The following is a 15,907-nucleotide window of genomic DNA, read 5'->3' as shown; positions in this document are numbered from 1 at the left end:
TTCAAATAAAACGTTCAAATGTCAAGTACCTACAAATGAACAACGGTATTTGACATTCACAGGCTTAACATAAGATAATTGTTCAAGGTTATCATTGTAAGTGAGTAGCAAGGATGTTGCTGGATGCTGAAAACAATGATTTGAAAATGAGATATGAGGGGGATTCAGAAGCAGAATCACCACTAGAAGTATAGGAGCACTGACTCTATTGCTGGGAAAGAAGTACAAGGCAGATAAGCTTTTTGCCCTTCTTAAGATTCAGAAGGATAAGGCAAACAAGACTGGCTAGGATTTCATCAAGAGTGACTAGAGAAGCAACAAAGGAAGCCTTGAGTGCCAAGAAAGACGGCAAATGAACTGGAAAGCAAAGACGCATCTCTTTTAGAACTGGAAAAATTGAGGCATGTCTAAAAAGAGATAAAGGGACTGTATGTGTAGGGATGAGAAAGGACTAGTGACATAGCAAGCTTTCTTACAGGGCAGAGAGGTTGGCAAATTTCAGAGCTGGTGGTACCATGTTCTAGAAATGGGGTGGGAGGCGGTGAGGATGAGATATGAAGGAGTAATCTCCTAATTGTCTCAATCTTCAGGACGTGAGTCATGGGGTCAGGATATTATATGACTTACGGAAAGAAGAAAGCATAACATGATAAAACTGGGAAGTCAGTGAACATCTGCAGGCAAGAGTTACCTGGCCATTATAGCTGAAACACCATGTTGTAATAGTAATAGACAAAGAACATATGCCATTCACCAGGTGTGGGACTACAGACAAGTTACTTAACCTCTTGGGCACTGTTTCCTAATCCTTTGCTTAACATCACACCTAACTATCACATATTTACCTCACAAGGCTGCTGTGGGTTATTGATTTACATAGAAGGAAAAAAGTTTGTAAAACACAATGTTCACTGATTAGGTTGTTTGAGGGTTCTTATATGGCAGAAATCTAAGAATCTCAGCAGAATTGCCTTTTTTTTTTTCCTATTTCACAAGGCAGATATATATTATACCTACATATAGGCATGCTAAGACAGAAGTTGTGATTGCAAAAGTGTAACTAGAAAAGTATTCTCTTCCATGACAGGAAAAAAACTTTTGTTGGTATTATGCATGCTAATTTCAATAGCAATTAAGAGGGATTTCATATTTTGAGTCATTCCAGACATAGCTGAAATTTAAATAAACCTGTCCATTGTCGTCAAGGTCTAGCAACTGACCAAGGTTGAAGAGACTTAAAATATTGTTGAGTGTTTAGTAAACAATTTACTTATATTTACGCACATACAATGTGACCTTTCAATTTAAAAATGTATATAATTATACAAGTGAGTACAGCTATATAAAACAAAGCTTAAACAGAACTAGGGCTGAGTCTGAAGTCTTAGAGAAAATGATAGTCTCTGCCACTTCTAAGAAAATCCTGCCCATAAAGAGCCAACAAAACCCCTCCCTATCTGAAGGCAAGTAATAGGGTTGGTTAAAATATAAGAAATGGCTTTCTTAAAAGTGTCAAAGAGCTAAAACAGAAGGACAAAAGGGAAAATCCTCTTCACCCACTTTCGGGCTGGGACCCTGAAGGGCTACACCTTAGAAATAAGGGTGAACCACAATAAATCAGTTCATACACTGAATGCAGTGTGGCCTTGAGTCATCTGGTTGGCCTAGGAAGGTCTCCAAAGCTGAGATTTGATTAAGCAACTCTGGATTTTCTGGATTCCCTTAAGCAGATGTACACACACACATATACTCCTTTCTGAAAAATTATCATCCTTGGTCTCAAATGATTTTTCAAATAATTTTTCAAATACAATGCCCAGCATGCAATTAAAGACAATCAGGTACACGAGGAAACAAGATAAGATGACCACAACAGATTCAGAAGGACTCCCAGTATTGGAATTATCAGACATGGATTTTAAATTGTGCTTGCTATGTTCAAGGAGATGAAAGCCAAACTTAAAAACCTCAGCAATGACCCAGAAATCATAAAATGTGACACAGCAGAATTTGGGTGTTTTTGAGACTGGGTCTCACTCTGTCACCCAGGCTGGAATGTGGTGGCGTGATCACAGTTCACTGCAGCCTTGACCTCCGGGGCTCAGGTGATCTTCCCACCTCAGTCTCCTGAGTAGCTGAGACTACAGGCATGCACCAGCATGCCCAGCTCATTTTTGTCTTTTTTTTTTTGTAGACATGGGGTTTTGCCATGTTGCCCGGGCTACACAGCAGATTTTTAAAAGAAGCAAAGAATAATTTTATTACTGAGAAATGCAAAAACCGAAATTAAGAATTCAACAAACAGGTCTAACAGCCAATAGACACCGTTGAGACAGTGAACCAAAAGATAGGTCGGGGAAAATAAAAGGCTCAGAATGAAGATAGGGTAATAAACCTGGAAGATACAGTGAGAAAGGTCTAATATCCAAGAGTTAATCAGAATCTCAGAAGGAAAAGAGACAGAATGGGGCAAAGGCAATATTTGAATAAATGTTCCAAAAATGATGAAACCTGTCAAACTACATGTGTAACAATCTTAATGAATTCCCACCAGACAAAGGAAAGTTTTAAAGCATACTGATGGAGGGGCAGTGGGGGCAGGGGTGGGGAGATTACTTTCAAAGAAGCAACAGTTAGATTGACCGCTTAATTTTCAACAACAAAAATGGCAGCTAAAAGACTGTGTATCTCCAAGGAGCATGAAGAAAACAACTGCCAACCTAGTATAGGAGAAAATATCCTTCAAGAAAAAAATTAAAATACAGGCTCAGACAAATAAAAACAGAGTTCATCTCCAGCAAACCCTCACTACCAATGAAGCAAAAGAGAACTGCCTCAGGATGGAAGGTCACAGATAGAGAAAGGAATGAAGACCCATGAAGTTCAAATAAGCATGTGAAATCTAAAGGAATATTGACTGTATAAAATAATAATGTCTTGTAAGGTTTAAAATACATACAGAAAATTAAATTACAGGACAACAATATGTATGTCACAAGGTAGGTAAATGGAACTAAGGTGCTTTAATATTCTTGCTTCAACTAGAAGGAAGGTAGAAGTATCAGTTAACACTAGACTTTGATAAGTGAAGAATACATGCTATAAATGCTAGGGTAATCACAAAAAATACAAATGAATAAGTGATATCTGAAGTAATAAAGGAAAAATGATATAAAAATAATCAGTCAAATAAAAGAAAAATACAGGGGGAAAAAGAAATACAGAGTTAGTAGAATAAAAATACGATGCTGTACTTAACCCCAAAATGTCAATAATTATATTAAGTATAAATGAATCAAATGTTTCAAAAAAGAACGATTATCAGATTGGGTTAAAAAATAAATCTACAAATATATGTTGCTTTCAAGAGACCCATCTAAAACATGAGAATATAGAAAGGTTAAAAGTAAAAGGATAAACATATATCATGCAAACATTAGCTAAAATAAAGATGGTATTGCTATATTAAAGATGGTGTTGCTGTATTCATTTCAGACAAAACAGAATCAAAGAAAAAGGATCACTAGAGTTAAAGAGTCCCTTCATAGTGGCCAGGCACGGTGGCTCAAGCCTGTAATCCCAGCACTTTGGGAGGCCGAGACGGGCGGATCATGAGGTCAAGAGATCGAGACCATCCTGGCTAACACGGTGAAACCCTGTCTCTACTAAAAAATACAAAAAACTAGCTGGGCGAGGTGGCGGGCACCTGTAGTCCCAGCTACTCGGGAGGCTGAGGCAGGAGAATGGCATGAACCCGAGAGGAGGAGGTTGCAGTGAGCTGAGATCCGGCCACTGTACTCCAGCCTGGGTGACAGAGCAAGACTCCGTCTCAAAAAAAAAAAAGAGTCCCTTCATAGTGATAAAATGCTTAATTCACCAGAACAATATAAAGAACTAAATTTGTATGCACTTGATAACATGGACTCAAATTATTTATAAAGCAAAAGTTGACAAAACTTCTCAGAGAATTAGACATGCATTAGTATCTCAGGGGTAAATTTTAAGATATCTCTTGGCTGGGCGTGGTGGCTCACGCCTGTAATCCCAGCACTTTGGGAGGCCAAGGCAGGTGAATCACTTGAGGTCAGGAGTTCGAGACCAGTCTGGTCAACATGGTGAAACCCCGTCTCTACTAAAAATACAAAAATTACAAAAACTAGCCAGGAGTAGTGGTGTGTGCCTGTAGTCCCAGCTATGTGGGAGGCTGAGGCAGGAGAATTGCTTGAATCCAGGAGGCAGAGGCTGCAGTGAGCTGAGATTGCACCACTGCACACTCCAGCCTGGGCAACAGGGCAAGACTCCAACTCAAAAAAAAAAAAAAGAAAGAAAGGATATCTCTCTCAGTAGTTAAAAGAATAAGCAGACCAAAAAAGTTAGTAGGGACAGAGATACAATATGATTACCAAACTTGATCAATGGGCATATAGAGAATACTATATCCAATAACTGCAGAATATATACTTTTCAAGTGCTTACATATTTGCAAAAACTGACCTCATGCTGAACCATAAAGTAAGTCCCAGGGCATTTTAAAAGATTGAAATCACTCAAAGAAAATTATCTAAGGAAAATGTGTTAAAGCCAGAAACAAAATACAAAAAATACACAGAAAATTCTCATATTACTGGAAATTAAGAAATATACTTTTAAAAAACCCATGGATCAAAAAAGAAATTACAGTGAGAATTTAAAAATACTGTCAAATAATTAAAATATTATATCTCAAAAATGATGGGAGGCAGGTAAAGCAATACTTGAAAATGAAATGTATAGCTTTAAATATGTATGTCAGGAAGGAAACAAGGGTATAAACACCTACCTACCCATCTCAAGAAGTTAGAAAAAGAGCAAAATAATTCCTAAAAAGGTATATAAAATATAATGAATATAAAGGCAGAGATTAACAAAATAGAAACACTTGAAGAATACTATTAGTATTTTTAAAACTGCGTCTGTAATTAAAAGCTTTCCCACAAAGAAAATTCTAGGCCTAGATGGCTTCACTGCTAAATTCTATCATTCATTTAAAGAAAAAATAAAACCAAATTTAACCTAAACTCTTCCAGAGAATCAAAAAGCAGGTATCTTCCTTAGCTCATTTTACAAGGCTACTAAAGCCTGACAAGGACAGCACAAGAAAAACAAAATTTCAGGCCAACCCTACTCACGAACAAAGATCTAAAATTCCAAAGTAAAATTAGAGGAAAATGTGATGTTGACCATGCTGAGTTTATTTCTGGAATGCAGTTTATTTAGCATTAAGAAATCAATCAATATAATGTGACTTGAGGAATATCCTATGGTTATATTAACAGTAGGAAAAACATTTGATAAAATCCAGTATCTATTCATGATGTAAGCTCCTAACAAACTAAGGACAGAATGAAACTTCCTTAATCTGATGATAGCTAGAAAAAAATTAAACTAAACATCATATTTAATGGAGAAATGTTCAAAGTTTTCCTTTCAAGAAAGTTAACAAGACAATAGCGCCACTATTACTACTTCTCTTCAACATTATAATCGAAATACTAGCCAGTACAGTAAGATAAGAAACAAAAGTATAACATTTCGAAAGGAAGAAACAAGACTTTATTTGCAGATAAGACTGAATACATAGTAAAAGATTGAATACATACTCTAAAGATATATAACTAAAAGTTTAGCAAAACTGTTAGATACAAGGTCACTATAAAGATATAAACAAACAAAATAATGGCTATAAACATTTACAATATCAAAAAATATCAAATATCTACAAATAAAACTCTCAAAAGTTGTGAACAATCTTCTGGAGAAAATCACACCCATTACTGGAAGAAATTAAAGACCTATTTAAATAAATGGAGGGGGGAGGGGGGAGGGATTGCATTGGGGAGTTATACCTGATATAAATGATGAATTGATGGGTGCTGACGAGTTGATGGGTGCAGCACACCAACATGGCACATGTATACATATGTAACCTGCACGTTATGCACATGTACCCTAGAACTTAAAGTATAATAATAAAAAAAAAAATAAATAAATAAATAAATAAATAAATGGAGTAGTGTATCATGTTCATGAATCAGAAAATGATAAAGATGTCAGTTCTTCCCAAATTGCTCTCTAGATTCCATGCAGCTCCAATCAGAGTAGCAACAGGTTTTGTGGGTGTGTGTGGAAAATGACAAGATGACACTAAAATCAAAGAAATGTGCGAAGGGTCAAGAATAGCGAAGATGCTTTCGAAGGACAATGTGGAAGAACTTGTTCTACTAGATATCAAGTTTTATGATAAAACTATAATAAACAAGACAATGTGGCATCAGTACAAGTAGAGACAAACAGACCAAAGGAACAGAACAGAGAGCACAGAAACAGAACCACAGATATATGGACATTTGATTCCTGACAATAGCAGGGAAATAGTGTGCTGGGACAATTAGCTATCCATATAAGAAAAAACAGTATTATCCCCTACCTCACACAATATACCAAAATCAATTTCAGGTATATGCTAGATCTATATGTGAAAGCCAAAACAATAAAGCTTCTAGAAGATGAGAGAATACCTTGAAGGTAATCTTATGAGAATACCATGAAATAGAAAAAGCATGCCACACAGTGGGAGAAGATATTTACAACCAGCAAGGGCTCATTTCCAGCATATAGTAAAAAACTCCTACAAATCGGCAAGTCAAAAATTCCTCTCAAAATAGTCATGAAAGCACAAACCTGTTACCTGGAAGATTTAGTTAAAAATATTAACATTCTACCTGAGATTTAGAGAGTATTTTTAACTATACATTAACATTAAAAAAAAAAATTTAACTGCTCATATTTCAATAAACCAGTTCTCCCATTCCTTATCCAATCTAAACTGTAAAAGAAATAATTACTCTTGAAAAGTCCTGTTGAAGAAATCTTTGCCTACTCCAAGGTCACAAAGACATTCTCCACAAACTGAGATCTACCTACATATCCATCAACAATGATATATAATGATCTATTCATACAGTGGAATGGTATACAGTAATGAGAATGAACAGACTACAACTACATACAATATAAATACATCTCAAATTCACAATGTTGCATAAAGGAAGTCAGAGACAAAAGAGTCCATTTAGATAAAGTATAAAAGTAGGCAAAACTAACCTGTGGTGTTAAAAGTTAGGAAAATATGCGGGGGTGGGGCTGGAGGGGGGTAAGGTGGTAAGAATTTCTTGATCTGGGTGCTAGTACACAAGTGTGCTCAGTTGGTGAAAATTCACTGAGTTGTTCACTACCATACTTTCTGTGTACTTTCTGCATATTAAACTTCAGTAAAAGGTTATTTGGGTTTGTTTTAGGTGTGAAGGAATACATTTTTCACAATTGTTTAGGAATATGAGAACAAAAAAGTTTGAAGTTCATTGCTTCAGGGTAAAGCACAAAAATCAGATAACAAAATTTTAAAAAGCAATATACTAATTACCAAAAATATATAAGAGGTGTCAAACCAACTAGTGACACTCAAACTTACAGTAATATTGGTTTGAAACTATTTGAACCCAACTGATAAATTGACTTATATCTAGACTTAGTGACTCGTGTTGATTCATAAAGATTTCAGATAAGCAACTTGATCTTGCAGGTTTTTGTTAAACAAGAGGGTTTTTACATCTTAGAAGTTAACTAACAACTAGATTTACATATCTAGTCAAACTCCCAAATTTTACAAATGAAGAAACCAAGGTCCTTTGAAGTTGGGTGATTTGTTCAAGGTCATAAGACGCTCTGAATACGTCTAAACAATTCAAGTTATTTAATTAAGTTAACCTCCTCCCAATTTTCTGTAACTTCTAGGGGATTTCCACCTACCAAGAGAGTTTGTTTACTGGCAGTGTCCCTCAATACACACTATAGTCAACTGAAACATTTTTATCCAAACAACTCAAAATTAATTTTTTTGCCATCCATGACTAATAGCTAAATGCTATTTCTGTGGCATAAAAGATAAGACTTTCTAAAAGTAAAGTTCATGATGTGCAGCCCAACAGATAACTTGCTGTTTACACTAAATGATGACTTTGACATCAAACTGAAGGCATGTGCGAAAAGTGAGAGTAACAATGGCACCTATTACATATGGTATCCCTGAAAAAAACAAAAAGACTCTATTGCTACCACAAATTGAAACCAAAGATTTTCTAAAAGCACATATAAACAAATGTTCTAAATTACTGAAATTTAATTATACTAACTTAATATTAATTTATTAAGTCAATCACAACTGTGATGAGTACTAAAAAATTAAATTCTCCAATTCATTTCAATTAGCTTCTATATCCAAGAAGTATGCTTAACACTTTTAATAGGAAGAATGACTCGTCATTTTGAAATCAAATCCATCAAAAGTGAATAGTGCATAAACAAACTCATTTAGTCCCATGAAAACACAGTTTTAAATTATAAAAATGCTTTAGCCTAAACTCCATCACCATAGTGTTCTTTCCACTATAATAGGACTCTCTCCTTTTATTTCAGCCTATAAAGTTCAGTGCCAAGGTAAATCCCTGGACTTGCCATCCCTAGAGGAAACACCTAGCCGTCGAGTATGTGCAGAAAACTTCAAACTAAAACAGAGAATGGTTTTATAGCCACAGAAATCTATTCACTAAAGAACTGGCGGTCTCCATGATATAAATACAAATAATTAAAAATGACTTAACAACTAAGTGCAACATGGTATTCTGGAACAGAAAAAGGACATTAGTGAGATTCTGGTAAAATCAAGTAAAATCTACAGTTTTGCTAACAATAATGTACCAATGTTAATGTCTTAGTTGAGACAAATGTACCAGGGTTATATATACTTGGGTATATGGGAATTCTGTATAATCTTTGCAACTTCATTGTAAGTCTAAAATTATTGCAAAATAAAAAGCTTATTTAAAAAGAAATGACTTAGCAAAAACTACTAAAAGTTGAGAAATTTGTAACTCAATTCTGACTCAATTAAATGCCCGCAGTCAATATATTTCTTAAAATAATGGTCTCCATCAACACAAGGCCTAAATGGGGAAACGGAGTGGGTTCTCAGAAGGGACTCTTTAAATGCTATTTCTCCAACATTAAAAAATAAAATAAATCCCCCAAAACTCCTTAAAAAATACTTCAGGCAGGAATGAAAAGTCTGAAACCATTCCAAAGTGGAAAGGAAAGAGAAGAATCCTGTTTAGTGCAAAAGATGTGGGCAGTGGACAGCCAAGCAGAGAAAGGTATTCTAGAGATCCTAGACCAGTAGAGCTTAATAATTAAAAAATACATAACATTTCTTATGCACTCACTTATGGGTCAGGTGCTATTTTAAGCGCTACACACATATTAACACATTTAATCCTCTTAAGAACCCCATAAGGGAGGTACTACTTTTATCTACATTTTACAGATGGGAAGTTCTGTAAGTAATGGAACAGAGATTTGAAGATAAGCACTCTGAGTGGACAGTCCATGCGCTTAACCACTATATTATACAGCCTTTTGAGGAGCCAAGCCAGAAAAAAGCTACTGCCTTCTAGAGACCAGTCTCCACTACTTACCCTCGGCCTCTACCAGAGGAAAGAGTTCTCTTCCCAAGGCTTGACGGTCCTTACTAGAACTGCAAAGGAAGATAGCCCTACTGCCATATATGCAAGATTGTGGTCATAATCTTTCAGTACTTCATGTATTCAGTGCATGTTCCTGCTGAGACACTGTTATACATAGAAGTTAGTTTTTATAATACTATCAGTATTCAAATTCAGATATGTTGGGCTGGCTTGGGAATCTGAACACTATTATGTGACATTTTTCTGTGGGAAAATGGTGCTGCTTAAAAAAAGTCTTACCAATGGATCATTTAGAAATTGAGGCTCCCCCTGCACAGACTCTAGCCTGTAGATAGCAAGATAACTGAATTTTAATAAAGACATTGCAATTACTCAAATAATCTAGTTTTGCTCAAACATCAAAAAGGCATAATTCTTTATACCTAACAAAAGGAATGGTGTTACTGAAAAAAATAAGCTTAATATTCTATGAATTTCCTGCACTATGGCCAATTGTGGATGTATCCAGCAGTTAACATACTGCTCTCTCCCTGAACCTCTCAAATAAACTCTGCATTAAAAAATTGCTACCAGGTAAACAAATATATCTTTCATGCCCACACCGCAGAAGGCATATCATCTTAGAAAGTAGCTAAAGTAATAACAGTAATAGTAGTAATGATGATGACAATGTAATAATAAGAACTAACTCTTTTTGAATATTCACCATTGCTAGGCATGTTTTAAATATGATACATCCTCTGGCTCATTTAATCCTTATATGAGGTAGATACCACATTATCCTCACTTCAAAAATGGGGGAACAGGTCAAAGATTAAGTAATTTGCCCACGAACACAGAGCTAGTGTCAGATCTGAACATTTGAGCATTTTACCGCTAGAGATCATATTTTTAACCTCTGCACTCTGTGTGTAATTAAATAACTTGGTAAACTCTTAAAATGAACAGAGCATGCTTACTGAAAGTCATTTTTCAAACGAAAGAGTGGTTTGGAAACTAAAAAAAAAACCCATCTTGCCTTTTATTAGGAGTATTTCCTTCAACCAAGATAAGACTGAACACATTTATGGAAAACAAATTTAAAATGTACTTAGTTTTGTTTTTATCACCTTCAAATCCCTCACTTAATTGTCTGAACATCACAAACAGTAGTACAGTATGTAACCTCAACACACTCTTTATTTTAAAATCTTGAAGTAAAACAAACACACTGTCCCATGTTATTTACTCACTAAATAAATGAGGGTAAAATAACTGCAAGAGATCCAATACCTCTGAAAAGTTTCAAATCAGCAGTAATTCATGGTGGGAACGAGATATTCCTTTTATGAAAAACCAAAACTATGCTCTTTCAACAAAACTTCAAGATCTGCCTGCTTTAATGACAATATTAGGCTGAGATGGACTAACTTAAATTTTATTTCAAAACATGTGACTAAATTTAGAAATTCTTCATCGACAGTCTAAAAAGCCTATCAGTTTATCTCCCAGAAGAGCCATCTGATCCACATAAATCTAATTCCGGACAGCTAAAGGTGTACTATTAATACCTACCATTTCAGTAAATAATTAACAAAAAGCAGGCAACCCTCAACAATTTCTGGAGCACAAGCTGATTTTTAAAATCATCTATTTGAAACTCAGACTTTGCCTTTCCAGGAGACAGAGATCAATATACTAGGTTTCCAAGCCGGCTCACAAAAGCCTAAATGTCCAAAAGGTTACAGAAGTATAACAAAACACAGAACCTGTGTGGGCAATGTTTCTACAGGAAAATCAATTTAGCATTCCAACTTAGGATAACAGCAACTACTCCTGACCCATTTAGCCCTGGAGGTAGAAAAAGGAAATCTTCCCTCCCATAACTGAAGTCTGAGGTTCTCTAGGATCACAGACTTCGGCTTCCACTATGAAGGAGGGCAAAAAGCAGAGCTGGGGTGGGAGGAGATCCAGGGATGAGGAAGGCAAGACCAACTGGGAAAGAAGGATGGAGGGGGAGATGGCAGCTGAAAGGAGTGAGGAAACAGTGCGAAGATGGTGGGCTGCTGAAGAGGATGAGTGTACAGTGCCTGTTCCTGCAGCACGTGGGCTTTTACCAACTTTCCTCCTTGATGCTTAAGGAGAGGGAAGAGGAGGAGAAACCACTGGAGGGTCTTGACAGTGCCTCCCTCACTCTGGCTATTCTCGTTCTCCTTTTCAAGGAAGAACAGGGTGGGTTAAGAGGTCTTATCCACATCCCTCTTGACCTCCTAGAGCACGGGAATGTGGAGAAGGGACTTGGAGGAGTTTTGGTGCCTTCCTTGTTAGTATCCACCCTATCAAAGACTTCAATGTCAACGGAAAACTAAGGGTGCCAGGTAAATGGCAGAAACAGCATCAGAAAGAGAGGACGGAAAGTAGAGAAATTTGAAGCAGGGAGGGAAGTAGGATGTTAGAGTTGGACAAATAGAACTGTCCATGAATTAAACTATAATAAATGTTCTTATTTAGGATTAATTCAGTTTGATAGTTCCAAGTATTTCGTCAGGTCCATTTCACTTTTAGAGAAATAAATATTTGTGGCCATAGTAATAATTTGAGGTTTACTATATAGAAGGTATGAAAATAAACTTATAAGTAGATATGAGGCAATTTCCCAGTGTTTTATCTTTATACAGTGGCAATATAAATCATTTCAGAAAGGCTTTGTTTACTTGGTAAGCATTCAGTTACATTATCATTTGTTGATTTTTTTCGCCCTAATAAACAGCCCAAATACCATGAGTAATTACTTTCACAAGTAAGGAAGTATATTTTATTTAACTCTTTCTTGGGAGTATAACTATATTTAAAAACTTACTCAGATCAAAGATTGCCCATCAAGATGCCAAGGGATTATTTAAAACAGTCTCTAAAGCCACATAATACACACACATGCTGATGTGTACTGAGGAACACAAGACTTCTTTTTCTGTTTCCATGAAGACAGGACTACTTAACTGAAGGCCCCCAAGCAATGTACTTCTTAAAAGATGAAGCAGCAAATCCCAAATTTCATAACTTTTCTAGAACTTTCAGCCAGAGATAATTAACTAGGCAGCTAAACCTGACCAAATGACTTGGTGGAGGATGAGTACCAGATATTTAGTATCTTTTTCTCTTTTTTTATGATTTCTGTGGCTGTTCTTCCACTTCAACTCTACTCAGATGTGGAGCCCTTCTCTTGAGCAGAGATAAGGGCCAGGATGGCAGGCTCTGCAGCACATAAGAAATGCAACAGCAGAGACAGTGGGAGATAAAAGTGACCACTGGCAAGATGTTCACACTGTTTCACCAACACCTCAGATACTGCCTGGGAACCTGTTAAAGTCTTTCATTCCCTTGCCCCATAGCAGATTATGGTGGATCCCAGAAGAGCTGCCGTCTTTTCTGCAAATCATGAATAGGGTCCAAAACCTTTGTATCAAATTATTAGAGAGAAGAAAAACAGGATCAGCTGTCAAGTACTCCACTTGCTGGAGAAGGCAGGGGTGTGTATGTGTACCTCCAAGCTCTGATAAAGCAAATTCAAATCCCTATAGATAGTTGCCATTTTAATAATGCAATGTGAAATACTATTCAGGACCAGAATAAACAAAATATTTGTTCTTTGAAGTATCTTGGGCATGCTGACGCAAGAGGCAAAGTTGCTGAAAATATCTGAATTTCAGATAGGTCACTACCAGCTATTAGGAATCTTTACAGATTAGCAGACTTCTAACTCAAATATTACCTCTGGCTAGAAAATGGACACATCTGAAAAGAAAAAAAAAAAAAAACCTTGAGATTATCTGGAGCCAAGGACACTGAAAGCTTTCAAGATTACCAACAGAACTGAAAGGTTTCTTTGTAACACACATTTCCATTTTCATAAAGTTTGTATCAGTCAGCACAAAAACTTACGCACAGTATGGTGAAAGAACACACGCTCTAGAATCAGACCTACATGGGTTCGTGTTCTAGCTCTGCAATTTAAGGGCTATATAATATCCTCAGGGAAGTCACCAAAGAATATTCGAGGTTAGTATTGTTCTGTGCAATCGGGATAACATTATCTTTTTAGCACGGGGTGGCTGTGAGGATCTCCAGTGCCTGAATATAATCGACGTTAGCTCTGTTTGCTCCAACAAACTGTACACAATGTGGTATCTATAATTGAGGAGAAGATTCCATCAAATGAACATATGGAAGAAAATTCAGGGTGATTGAATGCAAATTATGTTCTTTCAGATGTGAAAATGAAAATCACATATTTAATATTTACCTTCACTGAAGTCTAACTTTCCCTTGATTAAGTCAGTTGTAAGCAAATGGGGGCGGGGGCTGTCCCTAAGGCTGTAAAGATTCATATCACACACTGACTAAAAAGCATGTATATGTATGTGCCTGCATTCTTCCGGTGTTCATAAAAACACACCATCACAAAATTTACCATGGGTGATGAGGCCCTTTATAATTTAACACTGTGCAAAATTAAACTCTCATCTCAAAAAACCCTTTCTTTCTTCTTCCACGTGTTCTTGTATACTACTGCAAATCATTGCTAAAGCAAAGAAAAAAGTAAATTCTCTTATCCTTTCAAAATGAAAAAGTGCGCAAAGAAAGCTCAGTTTGCCAAACCGCTCCCTTTTTCCATTCATTCTTGTTCTTTTAGAAACCAGAAGTAAATATACTGTATGCCAAAATGACTGCCTGATTGACAAACGTCACTGAAGAAACACACCGAACTGACAAGCCCGGTCTGGACCAAAGGTGGCAAGTTTTCTTAAATAATTCAAGTAAGTTACATTTCAGTAGAAACAGAAGGCTTTACATTTGAACACATTAACAGTGCTAATTTTAACACATTAACAAACTTCAGATTTTTTAAATGCAGCTTACTTTATGCCTCACCTGTCCCTCACCCTTCAAATCCTGCTTTTACGCACTTTATGAGCTGGCACACGGTAGTAAGCTACAGAACTCCAACTGGGAATAACTAATCTGATGTTGGACCTCAGAGGACTGCTTGTGTGATCTTTAAAGGAAAGTAATATTTTCTCCTTACTCAACACCTACCAACAGTCATCTGTAAACCTCCTCTCCAACAATTATTACTACACTGCTACTAACCTTCACATCTCTCAACACCCTCAACGGCCCCTACGCTGGTGCTGCTAGTCCTCATCCTCAAACACCTTCCTGGGGGCTTAAAGCCGGTCCACAGAGGCTCACTCTCCGCAATGCCTAGGGTCCGGCGAGGAAGGGCATCTTCCCCTCCGTTGGGGGGACCAAGGCCAATCAAGTCGACACCCCACCCCAGCCACTCCCTCTCCCCTCGGCCTCTCAGGGCGTCTGGGGCGGGCGCGGACGCGCCAGGCCCTGCGCAAACCTCCCGCAGCCCCGCAGTTCCCGCTGTCAGCCGCAGTCCCGGGCCGAGCTGAGTCCCCGGGACACCAGCAGTTGCGCACACGCCCACCGTCTCAGGCACAGGGTCACTGGGACGATCCTGGGGGCGCCTCCGACGTCCCAGCTCCGGCAGGTGCCGGGCCTCCCCGCGGACACTCACCAGGCGGCTGCTGCTCTCTGGTCGCCGCCGCCGCCGCCTCGCCCTCACGCCCGTTGCCTGCTCCCGCGGGGGGTCCGGGCCGGCGCCGCTTCCCCGCCCGAACCCCCAGGGTGCGCGCCGTGCGGGGCCGGGATCCGGTGTGAGCCGCCGCCGCCGCCGCCCCCTTTCCTCCCTCCTCCCTCAGTGCGTCCCTCCCACCGAGGCCCGCCTCGTATTTCCTAGATCCGGTCTGAGCGAGAGCTTGGCAAGCAAGCTCTGGCTTCAGGGTTTCCGTCGGGCGCCGTCACTCGCCAGGTACAAAGATGGCGCCGCCGGGTACGGCCAAGGGCGATCTCGCGAGGCTTCCCCCACAGGAACAGGAGGGCGGGGGCCCTAAGGAAAGGTGATAAATTAGGGAAGCCTGAGCAAACACTTCCCATATCGGAAATGGGCAGTACCAGTTACCGAGGAAGTTACTGCGCCTGCGTGCGCGGGTAATGACGCATGCCCGGAACGGCCCCTAAAGTAGGACCTGGTTCTCCAGGTTTTACCTGTTTCCACTAGTGGCGCGGGGCGGGGTAATGAAACCCAGTCAAGAAACCCAGTAAAGGGCTTGGCAGGACCAGGCACCAAGTGACAGGCGTCCCTTAAGGCTTGGTCATCCCTCAGGAGCCCGAATGGCCAACACACTTTTGCGTCCTCGGGAATCTTCCAACCCTTTGCTTGTCCTTATGGGTTCTGTCACCGAGTAGTCTTTGCAAAGCCTCAGCTGCACCTTCTTCAT

The 15,907-nt window shown here is 38.5% G+C and overlaps 1 protein-coding gene across 6 annotated transcripts in view; it reads right to left on the bottom strand.

The window, feature by feature from the left end:
- The window catches only part of TAB3 (TGF-beta activated kinase 1 (MAP3K7) binding protein 3), a 61,971-nt gene extending 46,498 nt beyond the window's left edge, over window positions 1-15,473 (bottom strand). For 3 of the 6 annotated variants that reach the window (XM_023202942.1, XM_023202943.1, XM_023202944.1), the window contains exon 1: window positions 15,145-15,471. The gene's annotated coding sequence lies outside the window, so the exon portion shown is untranslated. Of the gene's footprint in view, window positions 1-15,144 lie in introns of all 6 variants that reach the window. The other 3 variants (XM_023202946.1, XM_023202947.2, XM_023202945.1) reach the window with 2 other exon arrangements.
- Between the last annotated feature and the right edge of the window lie 434 nt (window positions 15,474-15,907).

The sequence above is a fragment of the Piliocolobus tephrosceles genome, chromosome 12 (genome assembly GCF_002776525.5).
Source record: "Piliocolobus tephrosceles isolate RC106 chromosome 12, ASM277652v3, whole genome shotgun sequence".
Taxonomy (NCBI): Eukaryota; Metazoa; Chordata; class Mammalia; order Primates; family Cercopithecidae; genus Piliocolobus; species Piliocolobus tephrosceles.
This window is presented reverse-complemented; position numbering and strand designations above follow the sequence as displayed.